The following is a 16,185-nucleotide window of genomic DNA, read 5'->3' as shown; positions in this document are numbered from 1 at the left end:
CCATGTTGGTGTGCTGCACCCATTAACTCGTCATTTACATTAGGTATATCTCCTAATGCTATCTCTCCCGCCTCCCCCCTCCCCACAATAGGACCCTTTGAAATTGTAAATATTTTATGTCCTGTGAAATTTCAAGTGTGTGAATTTGACACCCGATCAAAAAGTAAATGAAGTGAACCTGGTTGATTTTTACTGCCTTTATAAATTAAAACAAAAACAAATAATTGTTATTCAAACACAGTTATTCTCCCTTTTTTATACAAAATTGTCACTATATATATATATATATATATATATATCTCTAGTGTTATGTGTATCCATATGTAAAGTGAGTATATTGCTAGAGTGATTATATATATTATATATATAAACACACATACCATACAATATACATTGTATATACATATATACACACAATATTATATATGTGTGTGTGTGTATATATACACATATTATATATAATCACTCTAGAAATATACTGACCTTGAGACATTGTAGTTCTGATGGCTGTGTATTGGCCCTGACCTGTTTCTCTCTTTCATCTACTGTTGTGTTGGGACCAGGTCCTTCTTTAAAGAAGGTCTGGGCAGGGTGCCCAGAATGGTCTGTGACCCACAAAGAAGATAAACTACCTGGGCCACAGAGAGCTCAACCCTACCACCCTGGCCACTTTACCCTGGTGTTCTAATCACCTCAGCTAAAAAGGTTGATATGAATTTATCAACCATACAATATTTTGTCTTCAATTCTTTATTAAATTACTTATTGCTCTTTTAACAATTTTATCTTTTTTTTAAAATTACCAAGTCCAGAATGTAAAATGAACCCTCAGTAAAAATTCTTGGAAATCTCAATTATACTCAGAAAAGAAAGAAATGTGTGTAGCAATCTAGAGGTCCTTTCAGAGTATCTGCATTATTCTAATAGCTTTTTTTCAACTCTTACATTCTAAGCTTTTATGTAAGAAATTTGCCAAAGCTGAGAATAAGTTTGGGCTGTAACTGTTCAAGTTAATTTAATGTGCGGCACTCATTTATTGACAGAGATTGTACATCCATGTAATTGAAACACTGAAAGCCCTTGAGAGAGCTTTCACCTGCAATAACTTTAAATGCTTTAGAAATGAGGTCACTTTTAGTTACAATTCAAGAATTTCCAGTTGATACCATTACTGAGTAGCAATAATAATGGAGAAGACAATGAAGGAACAGAGTAAGAAAGTGGGCAGTGAAATTACGTTGTAGACCATTCTAATCATATCCCCAAATTCCAAATTTTAAAGTGGCATAAATTAGTGACAAAGATTTACTATATGACATGAAGTCTTAACTTTCATAGATTCAGCCAGTATGTCCTGGACTTGGTTCAAATTATTCCTTCCCGTCCATGTCTTTCTGATGTTGATGTTAAAAAAAAAAAAAAAAATCATTCACTGAGTTCCTGCTGAGATTAATAGCTACAAATCTGTGGAAAAACAATTTGTTCCTCTAACTGATGCAAAATTGATTTAGTGAATAACGACGCTTAGCAGCAGAGACAACTCTTGGTTGGGGGGGGGCAGAAACAGAATATAGAGAAACAAGTTTTAATTCTGAATGTGTTATCAGCTATGAGTCTTCATTTCTTAAAATGATAAAATAATCTGGAAGTTTTAAATAGAAACTATTACACTGTGTATATGCAGCACATTTTGTTTATTCATCTGTTGATGAACAATGAGTCGATTCCATATGTTGGGCCATTGTGAACAGTGCTGCAGTAAACATAGGAATACAGATATATCTGGACATATGATTTCATTTCTTTTGGGTATATACCCAGTACTCAGTAATGAAACTGCTGGGTCACATGGTAGTTTTATTTTTATTTTTAGATGTTGTTTTCTTTCTTTTTTTTTTTTTGTTTGTTTTTTGTTTTGTTTTGTTTTAGAAAAAAGGGAAGCCTATGTTGCCCAGGCTTCCCTTGAACTCCTGGCCTCAAGCTATCCTCCTGCCTTCGCCTCCTGAAATGCTGGGATTACAGGTGTGAGCCATCTTGCCCCACCTTATTTTTAGTTTTTGAAGGAATCTTCATACTGTTTTCCATTGTGGCTATACTAGTTTGCATTCCCACTTCCCTTTCTCCAAATACTCCCCAGCATTTGTTACCTTTTGTCTTTTTAATAATATCAATTTTAACTGGGTGAGATACTATCTTATTGTGGTTTTCATTTGCATTTCCCTGATAAGTGATGCTGATGACTTTTTCATATACCTGTTATCCATTTATATGTCTCTTTTTGAGAGATGTCTATTCAGATCTTTTGTCCATTATTAATCACATTTTTTTTTTGCTATTGTTCGAGTTCTACATATAATTTGGATATTAACCCTCTATCAAATGTAGAGTTTGCAAATATTCTCCATGATTCTGTAGGTTTTCTCTTCACTCTGTTTCCTTTGCTGTGCCGAAGCTTCTTGGTTTGATGAAATCCTATTTTTCTACTTTTGCTTTTGATGCCTATGCTTTTGAGTTCTTGTTAAAAAAAGCTTTGCCTAGACCAATGCCATAAGGTATTTCCCTTATTTTTCTTCTACTGTTTTTATAGTATATAAGTATTTAATCCATTTTGAGGTTTTTTAAATATACAGTGAGGGACAGAAGTCTAGTTGCATTCTTCTAAATGTAAATAATCAGCTTTTCCAGCACTATTTGTTGAAGAGGTTGTCTTTTCCCCACTATACGTTCTTGACATTTTTGTCAAAAATCAGTTGGCTGTGAGTATACAGGTTTATTTCTGGGTTATCTTTTCTGTTCCATTTGTCTACGTGTCTGTTTTTTAGGACAGTACCATGTTGTTTGGATTATTATAGTTTTTGTAGTGTATTTTGAAGTCAGGTAGTGTAATGACTCTAGTTTGTTCTTTTTTTCTAAGATTTCTTTGGCTATTTTTTTTTTTTTTTTTGTGGTTCCATACACATTTTTTAAGATGGGTTTTTCTATTTCAATACAATATGTCACTGAAATACTATTTAGCCATAAAGAAGATTGGAATCCTATCATTTGTGGCAACATGGATGAACCTGGAAGATACTACGTTAAGTGAAGTGAGCTAGGACAGAAACACAAATATGATATTGCTTATATAAAGAATCTAAAAATGCTGGTCTCATAGAAGTAGAGAGTAGAATTGTGGCTACCAAAGATTGGAGAGGGGAAAGGGCTGGGGTATAATGAGAAATTGATTAACTATATGTGGTCACAGTTAGATAGCAGGAGTAAGTTCTGGTGTGTTGATTATAGTTAACAATATTGCATATGTTTCAAAATAGGTGGAAGAGAGAATCTTGAATGTTCTGCCCACAAAGAGATGATGAAAATGCTAAATATCCTGATGTGATAATTACCCAATATATATGCATCAAAACATCATAAATATGTACAGTATAATAAATAAAAGATAAGCCATGAATTAACTAGAAACTAGTATCATTGCTTAATAGTACAACAATAGGCTTGTGAGAAAGTCACAATATGGATTTTATGGCACTTTCAAAGTATGCCTTAAACATTGTTAAATTGCCCAGGATATAAGTATTTTTAGATTCCTTTTAATACTTCTCATCAAATAAGGAAATTAGGGTTGTCATTAGAAAAAGTAACTCCAAAAACTGAGAACAAAAAGGCCTTAGCAGGTGGTATCATGCATACACATCTGTGAATATAGAAAGGCAAGAGATAGTTCACCAACAGCCTATATCATAGTAACATATTTGGGGCAAATGACTAAAATTTCTAGTTGCTACAACAGGTACATAAGTAAGGCAATCCATTCTGTTTAATCTTCAAAGTCTATTAATTGAGGGCTTCCTAGGCCAGACCATGCTGGGGATATAGAATGAAAATAGAGACCTGATCTCTGTCTTTCAGGGTTAGAGTCAAATGACTACATAAATTATCAATTACATACAGAATACATACAGGTTACACAGGAATCCATAACAAAGATAAACTCTACTAGCCACCAGAAGCTTATAGAAATGTATCAGAAGGAAGTGATTGTCTAAACTGGCACCTGAAGGATAAGTAGAAATTAGCTCAGAAAAGAGGAGAGGACAGTGTTCAAAATGGAAACAACATAAAGTATGAATGGTGGAAAGAGTGCTTCAGAAAACAGAAATAATTTTCAGTATCATATACTAATCTGACATATGCCAGGTGAGATGTCAACAAATGAACCTTCAAAGTAAGATAATACTAGATCAAGAAATGCCTTGCTTTTTTAAAGTCATAAAATCAGACTTTTCTTTTCGTTTTAAGCAGAGTTTCACTCTGTCACCCAGGCTAGAGTGCAGTGGTGTGATCTTGGCTCACTGCAACCTCTGCCTCCTGAGTTCAAGCGATTCTTCTGCCTCAGCCTCCCGCACAGCTGGGATTACAGGCATGCACCACCACACCCAGCTAAATTTTCTGTATTTTTAGCAGAGATGAGGTTTCACCATGTTGGCCAGTCTGGTTTCAGACTCCTGACCTCAGGTGATCTGTTCACCTAGGCCTCCCAAATTGCTGGGATTATAGGCTTGAACCACTGCGCTCGGCCAAACAATGTTTCTTAACATACAATTTTATGCAATAATTTAAAAATCTGTTTACTATAACAACTAAGAAGTATAGTTTGTATGAGTAAATAATATTAAGGCTTTCAGTTAATAATAATGAAACTGACCCAGAATACCTACAAGAAGCAACTAATAAAACCTTTAGTTGATAACACATACTTATCAACTGAAACGACCTCTAGAGATATTATTTTCCAGGAAATTTGGCAGTTTATGTTTATTCCAATTGGGACAAGTAATGAAATATATGCTTCTATTCAATACATAGAACAAAATCTTAACAATTTGGTAATAATCTGATTGAAGATCCCTAGTATTTTTATTTTCTAGACAGAAGATAATAAAATTTCGCAAGACATAACAACCAAAAGAATTGTATTATTTTCAATCATGACAAATACCCATAGGGGAGTTTATAATTTTTCTTAAGTCATACCACTTTATAATAGTCATAAAAAACTCAATAATGACTAAAAGCCATAAATAGTTTCATAAAAATACCTTAAACTAGTTTTATTACGACATAAATATGGCAATGGTATTTGTTATGAAGCTACATGAAATTGTACTGTTATTAAGTACATAAAAGCCTACAGCAAGGTATAAAAAATGCCCATTAGGAAGTCTCCTAGGGTAAAGAATTGTGTGATGACAGTCATATTCCAAATGTCAATCTATACCAGTGATTGGAATGTTAGTTACAAAGAATAATGAAATATTATTATCATTGTAGTACATCTTACGCATTTCCAGATTTAATTATCCTGGACCCAAAATGAAATTATCATAACTGATGTGATGACGCTGAATTACAATATTTAAAACATGCATTTTTAAAATGGATATTAAAACAGATATTCCTTCCACCTTTTAGGCTATTGCTAAGTTAATATTGGTAAATATTAACAACGTGGGCAACTTACTGAGAATTCCAGGCCCAATGCCACATTATCCTTTAATATTCAAATAAGCAAGGCAAGACAGTTAATTTGGCTTGAAGTATAGGGTAAATTACTACAACTGTTGATTAATTGCTGCCAGTAGTAATCTAAGAGAAATAGTATTATCAAAGGCTAGTATCTTCCCTAAGCAAATGACTATGTTAGATGGCTGTTTATACAGTACAAAAAATACAGCATCTTTAACCTGAGAAACAACTGTTTCTAATATATAAGAAATGGTTAACTTAATATGGTTCTAATTTCCAGGGACCCATTTTCAGAGACCAAAAAGAGAATATTAGTAACAAACACATCTATGATCTTTTTTTTTTTTTCTTTTTTTTAGACAGAGTCTTGCTCTGTCACCCAGGCTGGAGTGCAATGGCATGATCTCGGCTCACTGTAACCTCCGCCTCCTGGGTTCAAGCAATTCTCCTGTCTCAGCCTCCTGAGTAGCTGGGATTACAGGCATGTGTCACCATGCCTGGATAATTTTTGTATTTTTAGTAGACAGTGTTTCACCATGTTGGTCAAGCTGATCTCAAACTTCTGACCTCGTGATCAGCTCGCCTCGGCCTCCCAAAGCGTATCTATGATCTTTATGCTACAATTTCTTGTATTTTGTTCCTGTACTTGGTTATTAACTTTTTTCCTAGATACTCAAGTTTCAAAGAATATTTTTAAAGTAGAATTTTTAATGATTTGTATTTATTTCAAAATCAAATACACTGTTATGTACATTCAAATAGAATTTTCTCAAACTCTAACTTGGGTTCTTGAAAACTGGGATGGTGAAAAATATGCAAAATATTTCTGTCTAGATAGTGAATAAGCAAACAAATTCTAAAAAGCTTCATGGAGTGTTACTGCTACAGTCTCTTTAGGACAGTTTAGACCCATTTATCAAAATTGAGTGTATCATCTATGTTACAAGTGATCATTAGAAAATGACTAGCTTCATATAAATAGCTCTGGAGGACAGTTTAGTGCGAGAAAAATTTTATGACCACTTGTAAAATTCAAGTGACCATCTTTCTCTTGCTACCATATGAAAGCCAAGGATATGACCAACTAAATGAATTTTTCCTCATACCTCAATTAAAACTAAACCTTTTCTGAGTTTTGTCTAAGTTTATTTTTATTTAATTGTGAGCCAGCCTCTCACTAATTACTGAGACTATAAATTAAATAAAAATTAAATATTCCATGTAGTCTATATGCATTTACAAGTGTCTTAAAACAAATGTGAGTTGAAAGACACTGTTAAGTGTGGGAAGAAAAAGGTATGAAATAGACTTATCTACATGAACCTAGCAGAGGTGACTTCAAAGTCAACATTTCTATTGCCTGTGGAGCCTATTAAGAAGACAAATACTAGCAATTTGAAGAACAAAGTGTGTTTATTTAAGGAAATACATTCAGCTGTTCCTCTAAAGCAGTTTCAGGTTTACTAGGGGTCAAAAGAATCGTATAATATGAAATATAACATTTTCCAATGATAGGTAGCCCAAGGCATGGAACATTACAAAAATATATGCCACATACTCTACAAGGAGTCTAAGGAAATAAATGTGGACTTTATTTTAAATACAAATGAAGCTCTAGAGATAATATGTCAATAATAGACCATTAATACTTTGAGTCAATATTTACACATATATAATGTTTCCCTATATAACTAAAGGTGTCAGAAATTCCATTGTTAAAATAAGGGTGCAATTCAGTAAGATGAAAATCAATAACTAAGAAAAAGGAAAATGAATCAAAAGGTTATGCCAAATAACTTAGCTGTTCTAGATCAAGAAGTGTGTAATGACTCACAACGAATTACTAAAATCACTGCAGAGAACTTCACTTATTCTAAGTTCTGGAGACCTTTCATTCCTTTGCAGAAAAGATAGCATTTGAGGCAAATACATTCATTTGCAGATACTTTGTTTACATATATCTATGTAACACTTTCCTCAATATATTTTTTCTGTTTCTGTATGATTTAAAGGGTAGGGATATTGGTAAAATATTACGTTTTGCTTTTTAAAGTTAATTTATTAGATTCCTTAGGAGATACATAAGGTTGCTTTTTAATTCTATTCAATGTTCATATTTTAATTTAATTTTGGGTGTCTAATTTCCTAGAGATTAGAAATAAAATCATAGCATTTTGAAATTATAATAAAAATGAAGTATCACAGATTACTTCATTATTCTATTACATGTTTGATTATTGCTCTCTTATGTAAATTACATTAGTCATCTATAACAAAATGGTTAAAACAGGGCCTGATATATGGTAAACATTCAATATATTTGTCATTTTTATTATCATTACCCAATTCATTTAGAACTACCCAATTTTCCATTTGGATGAAAACAAAGTTTTAATGATAAAATATGTAAAATTAGAATTCAAATGCTTATAATCACCATTTTAAGTTTAGTTGGAGGTAGATACTTTCTAGAAAAGTTCTGATAATCTTCAAAGCTCTGATATATCACTTGCAAAAATAAAGTCATCTAATTAATCTATGTTGATGACACTGAACATACTTTCAATTTTTTTGTAGAAAGTTTAACCTAACATATCCTAAAGAACAATAATGCATATATTCCCTAATGTAATTAGATATTTTTAGTGTATCAAGTAATCACACCTGGTTAACTGTAACAGCCCTATGCTTTTAACGCCAACTTGTGCCAAGCGTAATGGCTTATGAGACCCACCTCTCCCCTTTGCTTGCCCACTTATGCAATAGCTGGTATTTATTAGATTTAACCATTGATTTACAAAACTGGTGATTTTATATTGCTCAACCAAAAAGATTTCCCAAAACACATAATTATGCCAGATCATGGTTTTTAAGAAAGTTGCTTTCTGTCGTTTCAAAGATGGCATATATTAGAGCACAAAAAACACTATTTCCTACTCTACACTGATGCTTATGAATGGTTATCTTTTCTTTAGTCATGTCCAACTGCTTGCATTCATGACAATATTTTATTTTATTTTAGTTTTTTGATTAATAATGAAAATTTTATGTATATATAATGTTTTGATATATGTATGTATTATGGAGTAGCTAAGTCAACTTAATGAATTAAACATATCCATTACCATGTCTTTTTGTGAAAACATTTAAAATCTCCCTTAGCAATGTTCAAGCATATGATATATTGTTATGACTGTAGTCACCATGTTGCACAATAGATCTCCTGAACTTATTGCTTCTGTAACTAAAATTTTGTATCTGTTGACAAACATGTTCCTATTGCCCTTTCTGCCCACCTAGCCTCTGGTAACCAGCATTCTACTCTCTGCTTCTATTAATGAGTTCCATTTTTTTAGATTCCAAATATTAGTGAGATGATACAGTATTTATCTTTCTGTACCTGGCTTATTCATTTAGCATAATGTCTTCTAGGTTTATCCATGTTGCCATAAGTGACAGGATTTCCTTCTTTTTAAAAATTGACTAGTATTCCACTGGGGGGTGTGTGTGTGTGTATGTGTGTGTATCTAACTATATGAGATATATATATCTCATATAATCATATTTTTAATCCATTCATCTGTGGATGGACATTTACATATGATATATGTCATATATGAGACATGTATATATCTGAGATATGATATTTGTATATTATATGAAATACATATATCATATATTTTATCCTATCTGTGGATGGACATTTATGTTGATTCCAGTCTTGATTTTTCTGAATAATTCTGCTATAAAAATGGAAGTAGAGATATCTCTTTGAGATAACTAATTTTATTTTCTTTGAATATATTCCCAGAAATGAAATTGCTGGATCATTTGGTAGTTCTATTTTTAATGTTTTGAGGAAACTTCACACTGTTTTCCATCATGGTCGTACTAATATACATTCCTACCCACAGTGTAAAGAATCCCCTTTTCTTTATGCACTCACTGACACTTGTTATCATGTCACTTGTATAACAATTCTTCTAACAGATGTGATGTGATATATCATTGTGGTATTAATTTTTAATTTGTATTTCCCTGATGATTAGTGATTTTGAACTTTTTTCATATGTATGTTGACCATTTGTATGTCTTTTTTTGAGATATGACTTTTCATATTCTTTGTCCATTTTTCAATCAAGTTACTAATTTTATTGCTATTGAGCTGTTTGAATATTAAAAATATGTGGAGTTTAATATTGAAAATATATTAATCATAATAGAAAGCCCAGCCATAAGTCTAAGCATTTTTAGTCAACTGATCTACCAAAGTGCCAAGAATGCACAATGGAGAAAGTATAGTCTCTTCAAGAAATGGTGTTGGAAAACTGGATATCCATACATACGAGAAAGAAATTTGTCCCTTATTTCACCCCATATACAAAAATAAAATGAATTAAAGAATTAAACATAAGACCTACAACTATGAAACTACTAGAAGAAAACATAGAAGAAAAGCTTGTTGACATTAGTTTGGGCCAAAACTTTTTGGATATGTCCCCAAAAGCACACGCAATACAAGCAAAAACAGACAGAATTGCATCAAACCAAAAAGCTTTTGCACAGCAAAGAAAAATAATAACAGAGTGAAGAGACAACCATGAAATGGGAGAAAATGTTTGCAAACCACATGACAGTATGTTAAAATGATAGACTAACATCTTAGTTTAACACCAATCTTATTTTCCTAAGAGTCAAGAAGACACTTAGGATATATATGCATAATTCTTTTATCAATATGTATAATTCTTTTATCAACAAATACAAATTAACATTATTTTTTAACTGTAACATTTTTTGAAGTGATAAAGTATACTCTGCAGAGGACATTTACCTGAACACCTGGGGACAGAGTCAATGCCACGGTTTTTATGCAAGTGTAGATATAAATTCAGCACAGATTCTGAGAAATTAAAAGAGCAGGTGATGTATGATAGTCGTTTTCTGAAAGTACAGAAGAGAAATGGACAAATGCTCACACTCCACAAAAGTGACCTTTGAGTGTGTGGGGCATTGTTAAATAGAAAAATACATGGACAGATCATCAGATTTTTTGAGACAGAGAGAGAGAAAGAGAGAGAGAGACAGAATATATTTCTGCAGGCAGAACCAGTCACAGGCTAGAGCCTGTAAAAGCCTGTGATTAAGGATATGAGGCAGACCAACATGTATTTCCATTTAAGGTCAATCTGTATCAGGGGGGTTATCAGTCAGCCTTTGTACGTCTCTGCTCCCAGACTGGCATCTATAGTCCCATTGTGCATGCTCAATCAGACTGCATTGATTCTATCCATGCACACATGATTCCATGGAAGAATCTATAAAATTATAATTTCTCAATTTCTACCACTTATAGAATTCATATTAGAACTTGAGAATAAAAAAAGGCTGAAGACATTGCAGATATCATATCAGAATTCCCTACAAATCTCAATAATAGATAAATCAAAGATTGAATTTAATAGTGCCCTCTAGAGAGCCTTTACCGATCAAGCCTAAAAATTGTTTTTTTGGGTTTTTTTCCTGATAAAAACTTAAAAAAAAGTTTTAAAACCTAGATCACATTTTCAACTGGTTATGTAATAAAAAACATCAACACTTAAGATATGAAATAATTTGGGAATAACAAATTATTTCTTTTGCCTTCACAGTTACAAAGAAATCATGATATCAATATAAGTATTTGTTTTAAATAATACTCCATTTTTATATTGCTATTTAATTTGTAATAGTCAATTTCAATAAGTACCTTTAAACAAAACTTCTTCAGTTAAATTCTGTTGTGTGTCCTACTCTATCTGTCTAATGTTCCTGATGCTTTTTTGACCTCATCTTTATTTACTCTACTTACTGGACTCCTTCTTGGTCCTTCAATTATCCCAAACTTCCTCATGGACTTTGCATATGCTATTTCTACTTGGAACTATCCAGAAAGAAACTGAACCAATTTCCTCACTTCTTTAGGTTGTCTGATCAAATGTCCTCTTAGTAAGTGGCTTTTCCTGACTTCCCCATAGATAATAGAAATTCCTCACCCCATGTTCCAAAACTCCATTTCTCCCTTACTAGATTTATTTTTCTCCATAGCTCTTAGCATTACATCGCATATTATATATTTATTTGTGAGTCATCTTATCTTCAATAAAGTGTTGTTTTGTTTGTTGCTATAGCCCTACCATTAGAGCAATCTCTGGAAAGTAATAGGTGGTCAAAAACATGTATTTAAGTCAATAAATTTCATTAGACAGCTTTGGATTTTGATGGGCAAAGCATCAGATGCACGCACTGAGGATGTATCAAACAAGAATAAAAAATACCTTATATGAAAGAAACTTTCACATAAGTTTCATATAAAAAATACCTTATATGAAAGAAAGAGATTAGTGGTGTAAATAGATAATTTTCTATATATAAGACAGAATATAGAAATTTTAAGAAAAATTACAATATATGAACTGAGGCCAGGTGCGGTGGCTCACAACTGTAATCCCAGCACTTTGGGAGGCCAAGGCAGGAAGATCACCTGAAGTTAGGAGTTTGAGACCAGTCTGGCCAACATGGTGAAACCCCATCTCTACTAAAAATACATAAATGAGCCAGGCATGGTGGTGGACACCTGTAATCCCAGCTACTCAGGAGGCTGAGGAAGGAGAATCACTTGAACCTGGAGGCAGAAGTTGTAGTTCAGCAATCTCAGCTTGCACTGCTGCACTCCAGCTTGCTGACAGACTGAGGCTCTGGCTAAAAAAAATATATATATATATACACACACACACACACATATATATACACACACACATATATATATGTATATATGAACTGAAAAGAGAGAAGGGAAAGAGCGATTTTACTTAGAAACTGAGGAATCATTTAGGAAGGATGTGGCATGCGAGTGAAACCTTCAACAGAGAAGTGTGAAGGTGCAAGGGAAGGGCATCTATCAACAAGAAGATAAATGGGCAAAGGCATAGAGATAAGAGTATATAGTGAATTTCAGGGACAATTGGTAGCTTTTTTGCTTATTTGTATTTTTCAGATGCAGTCTAGCTCTGTCACTCAGGCTGGAGTGCAGTGGTGCAATCTTGGCTCACTGCAACCTCTGCCTCTTGGGTTCAAGTGATTATTGTGCCTCAGTCTCCAGTGTAGCTGGGATTACAGGTGTCTGCCACCACGCTCGGCTAATTTTTGTATTTTTGGTAGAGATGGGGTTTCACCATGTTGCCCAGGCTGGTCTTGAACTCCTGAACTCAAGTAATCCTCCCGCCTTAGCCTCTCAAAGTGCTGGGATTATAGGCATGAGACACTGCACCTGGCTGACAATTGGTAGCCTGATGAGGCTAGAATATAGGTGGTATCAGGAAGAGAAGAAAGTAGTGGGTGGATGACAATCATGTAAATTTCTGTATTGTAAGGTTTTGCTTGTATTTGCTTTCTAGTTCAGTGATTCTCAACCTTCGGGAGTATGAAGTTGTTTTGTTTTGTTTTTTAAAGAATACTGAAACATAATGAGGGCTGCATGTACTATAGTTATTTTTTAAAATAAAATATATCGTATAAAAAGCTATTACAAACACAGTACCACCTTTTAAATACATGTTTTTATTAAACATATTTTAGAACTTTAAAAGCATATGTATGTGTGTATGTTTATGTATATATACACATGTGTATGTCCATATAAACATATATCTTTCTTCATTATACAATGATTCATATTTATATAAATATTAATATGCAGTAACCTTGTAGTAACTCCATGGGCAACCATGGATCTGAAGCACACAAGCCCAGAGCCACCATTATCTAGTCAGTGAGAAACCATTAATGTCTTTGAGTAGGGGAATGACCTGATGAGGGCTGTGTTATGGAGGCACTGAGGGTTAGAGATGGAAGGTACCCTACAGAACACCTTCTCAGAGCAATCTACTAAAGTTACAGAAGAGATTGCAACCCACAGAAGTAACAGATATTGGCCAAGACCATAAGCAGAGGGCTATGATGACTAGTATTTAGATTTCTGAAGTGATCTCATCAAGTATTTCCAATGATAATATGGATAAGGTTGATAAGCTCACCCAAAGATATTATTAGCAATAAAAAATGCATGATCTATTCCAATTCAGTAAAATAAGATGAAATGTTACACACCTGAAACTCGATTCACACTGTTTTCTTTGCCATGGTACAGGTATTGTGCCATTTTCAAAATTCTATGGCTTCTACTCTACTTTTTCCTCTACATCAGTGTTTTAAAAACATTCATTTTTTAAAAATGTACCTTCATGTGTCTTTTATAAAAGCCCAAAAATGTTTTCTCAAGGTCATGTGGAGTTTCAGCAAGGGAGGTTACAGGTTTTCCTTGCTTTATACAGAAATTTTTGAAAATTTAAACATAAACTTTATAGTTAAATAAATATTGTTATTATATATGTGTAAAAACTTAATATTTAAATGAACTCAAAAGTTAAACGTTAATTCCCAACTCAACCTGATTTGTAAAAATAGGTTTAACATGTATTAGAATTCCTTAAATTGGTCTGTACCTGTTTGGCTCTGGCAATATCAGCCTCTGATATATGCCAACATTTTTTAATACCACTCAAAAAATTCTGTATCTAATTGAAAGGCATTAATGCAATTTTGCATAAGTAAGATCTGTTATCTGAATGAACACTATGCTGTTCCTTTTACCTAGCAATTGCAAGGCAATGGGCACTCTTCCCTCCCTCTCCTCCTCTTGTATAATGAATTATAAATAACTAATCTCAATATGCGTGAAGAATGAATTTCAAAGTCCCACATGAATCTTCAAAGGTTTAGTACAATTTATACTTTAAAAACTCTTTTATAAGTATTTTTGTTTTCCCCTTTTTCCCCAAACTCCTGACATAGCCACATGCACCTTTACTTTTCCTCTTGTCAGACCGTCTGGAAGGAAACACTTATTTTTACTAGAAGATAAAATATTAAATCTTTGGATAAAGGGAATAATTAGAAAGTTGATTTATGTGCTATCTCATTTTTAAAGAAAATTGTAAGAATACTTTCCTTCTTTCCTACAGTGAGGTTTTGTTTAATGTACAATTATTGCCTTAATTGGATTACAATTGCCTTTAGGTGAGTTTATGCCTTTTGTATGATCAAAAACACACACATAAAAGATATTATTGAAAGGAAAATGCCCTGGATTTTGGTGATGGGAAAATTCCAGTTTTTCTGTTTACCTATTGGATGGCAAACAATTGTATTATATTCTACTTTTGCAAATATTGTTAGTGTAAGAAATTCATTTAAGGATTCTATTTGCTTTTATTGCTAAGCTTTCTATTTACTTTAATTTTATTAGGTTCCTGCTCTCTGATATTTTATATTATTAGAATATAGAAACACTTAATGCAACATAAAATAGTTGATACGATTAAACTTAAGTAACACATTAGTTTTTTTTAACTGAACCATTCCAGTACACCCTACTGTGTTTATGCCTGTATAATTATACGTCTTCTGACTTGTCTCATGTAATTCACAATTTCTTCCTGCTGCTTAATCGCAGACTTCAGCAAGCACATTTTAAGGGGAGACACTGAGTATAATTTTTCTGTGAATCTCTTATTTTCCATGTGCATTAAGGCATTGATAACCCACAAGAAAAAAAAATGAGGGATATATAAAAGATACAGGAGTAAAGGCGCAAGATGGTTTTCAAATATATGCATAATTTAGATTTATTCTTGTAGGAGGAAATCACAAAATTAATCAGCAATATATGTGTGGACTTCATACCAATCATTTTTACATAAAAAACTAGCGGTTATCGTATGTTGTTTCTTTATCACAAGAAAGAACTGGCATCAAAAGGCAATCAAGCTTATAGAATCAAACTGGCAGCCTAGCCCTCAGAGCTTTCTATGGTGCATGAAACTTCTTTGAAAAGGAGAAATGTTAGTTTTCAGATCTTAGGTGAAAATAGACCAAAGAATAAATTATCACACTAAAAATTATCTTTCTATGATTTATTGGCTTTTTGATAGTATAATTGTGACTGCTAGACTTTGATTTCCAAAATATTTGATAACATTTAAAGACATCAAAAGAAATAATGAAAAAGTACAGACTTTGTCTACAGAATAAGTTGCCGTTACCTGTCTATGACGATAAATAGAGACAGTGACAGACCATTTTGAGCTAAATATGTTATTATTTACTTAAGACAATAGAAACGGTAAAGTGATAAAGAGTTAGACTTCCTAGAGAGAGGTGATTGTAAAGCTTTTCATGAGAGGCATATTGCTTCACCGTAAAATAGTGTTGTTATAACAATCTTTTGATTTTTAGCGAGATTCTGATAGCTTTCATTTCCATAATAATCTTTGTTCTGGACTTTAGGCCAGGGTAATTGTGCTGCTCCTTTTCAGCCAGAATCAGTTCCTTTAGGGGAGACTGCAGATGACTCCTTTTAACCCTTTGAAATGGTGCCTGTAGTGAATTATGTCACTAGCATGCTCTGGACCAAGAAGTTTGGCAATGAATATCCTGTTAAATATTCAGCTTGTCTTTCACAATTAACTCTCTCCCCTCCATTCTGAACTGTTTTCTTCCTCCTAAGAGTTGTAATTGAAATTGGATGAATAAACAGAAGTTTTAGGCTAGCTTCCCAAA

The 16,185-nt window shown here is 33.0% G+C and overlaps 1 protein-coding gene across 9 annotated transcripts in view; it reads right to left on the bottom strand.

Annotated features, from left to right (window-relative positions):
* Nucleotides 1–16,185, bottom strand: part of RALYL (RALY RNA binding protein like) — a 720,856-nt gene that overhangs the window by 191,051 nt on the left and 513,620 nt on the right. The window lies entirely within an intron of this gene.

This window comes from Papio anubis, chromosome 8, assembly GCF_008728515.1.
Source record: "Papio anubis isolate 15944 chromosome 8, Panubis1.0, whole genome shotgun sequence".
Classification (NCBI taxonomy): domain Eukaryota; kingdom Metazoa; phylum Chordata; class Mammalia; order Primates; family Cercopithecidae; genus Papio; species Papio anubis.
This window is presented reverse-complemented; position numbering and strand designations above follow the sequence as displayed.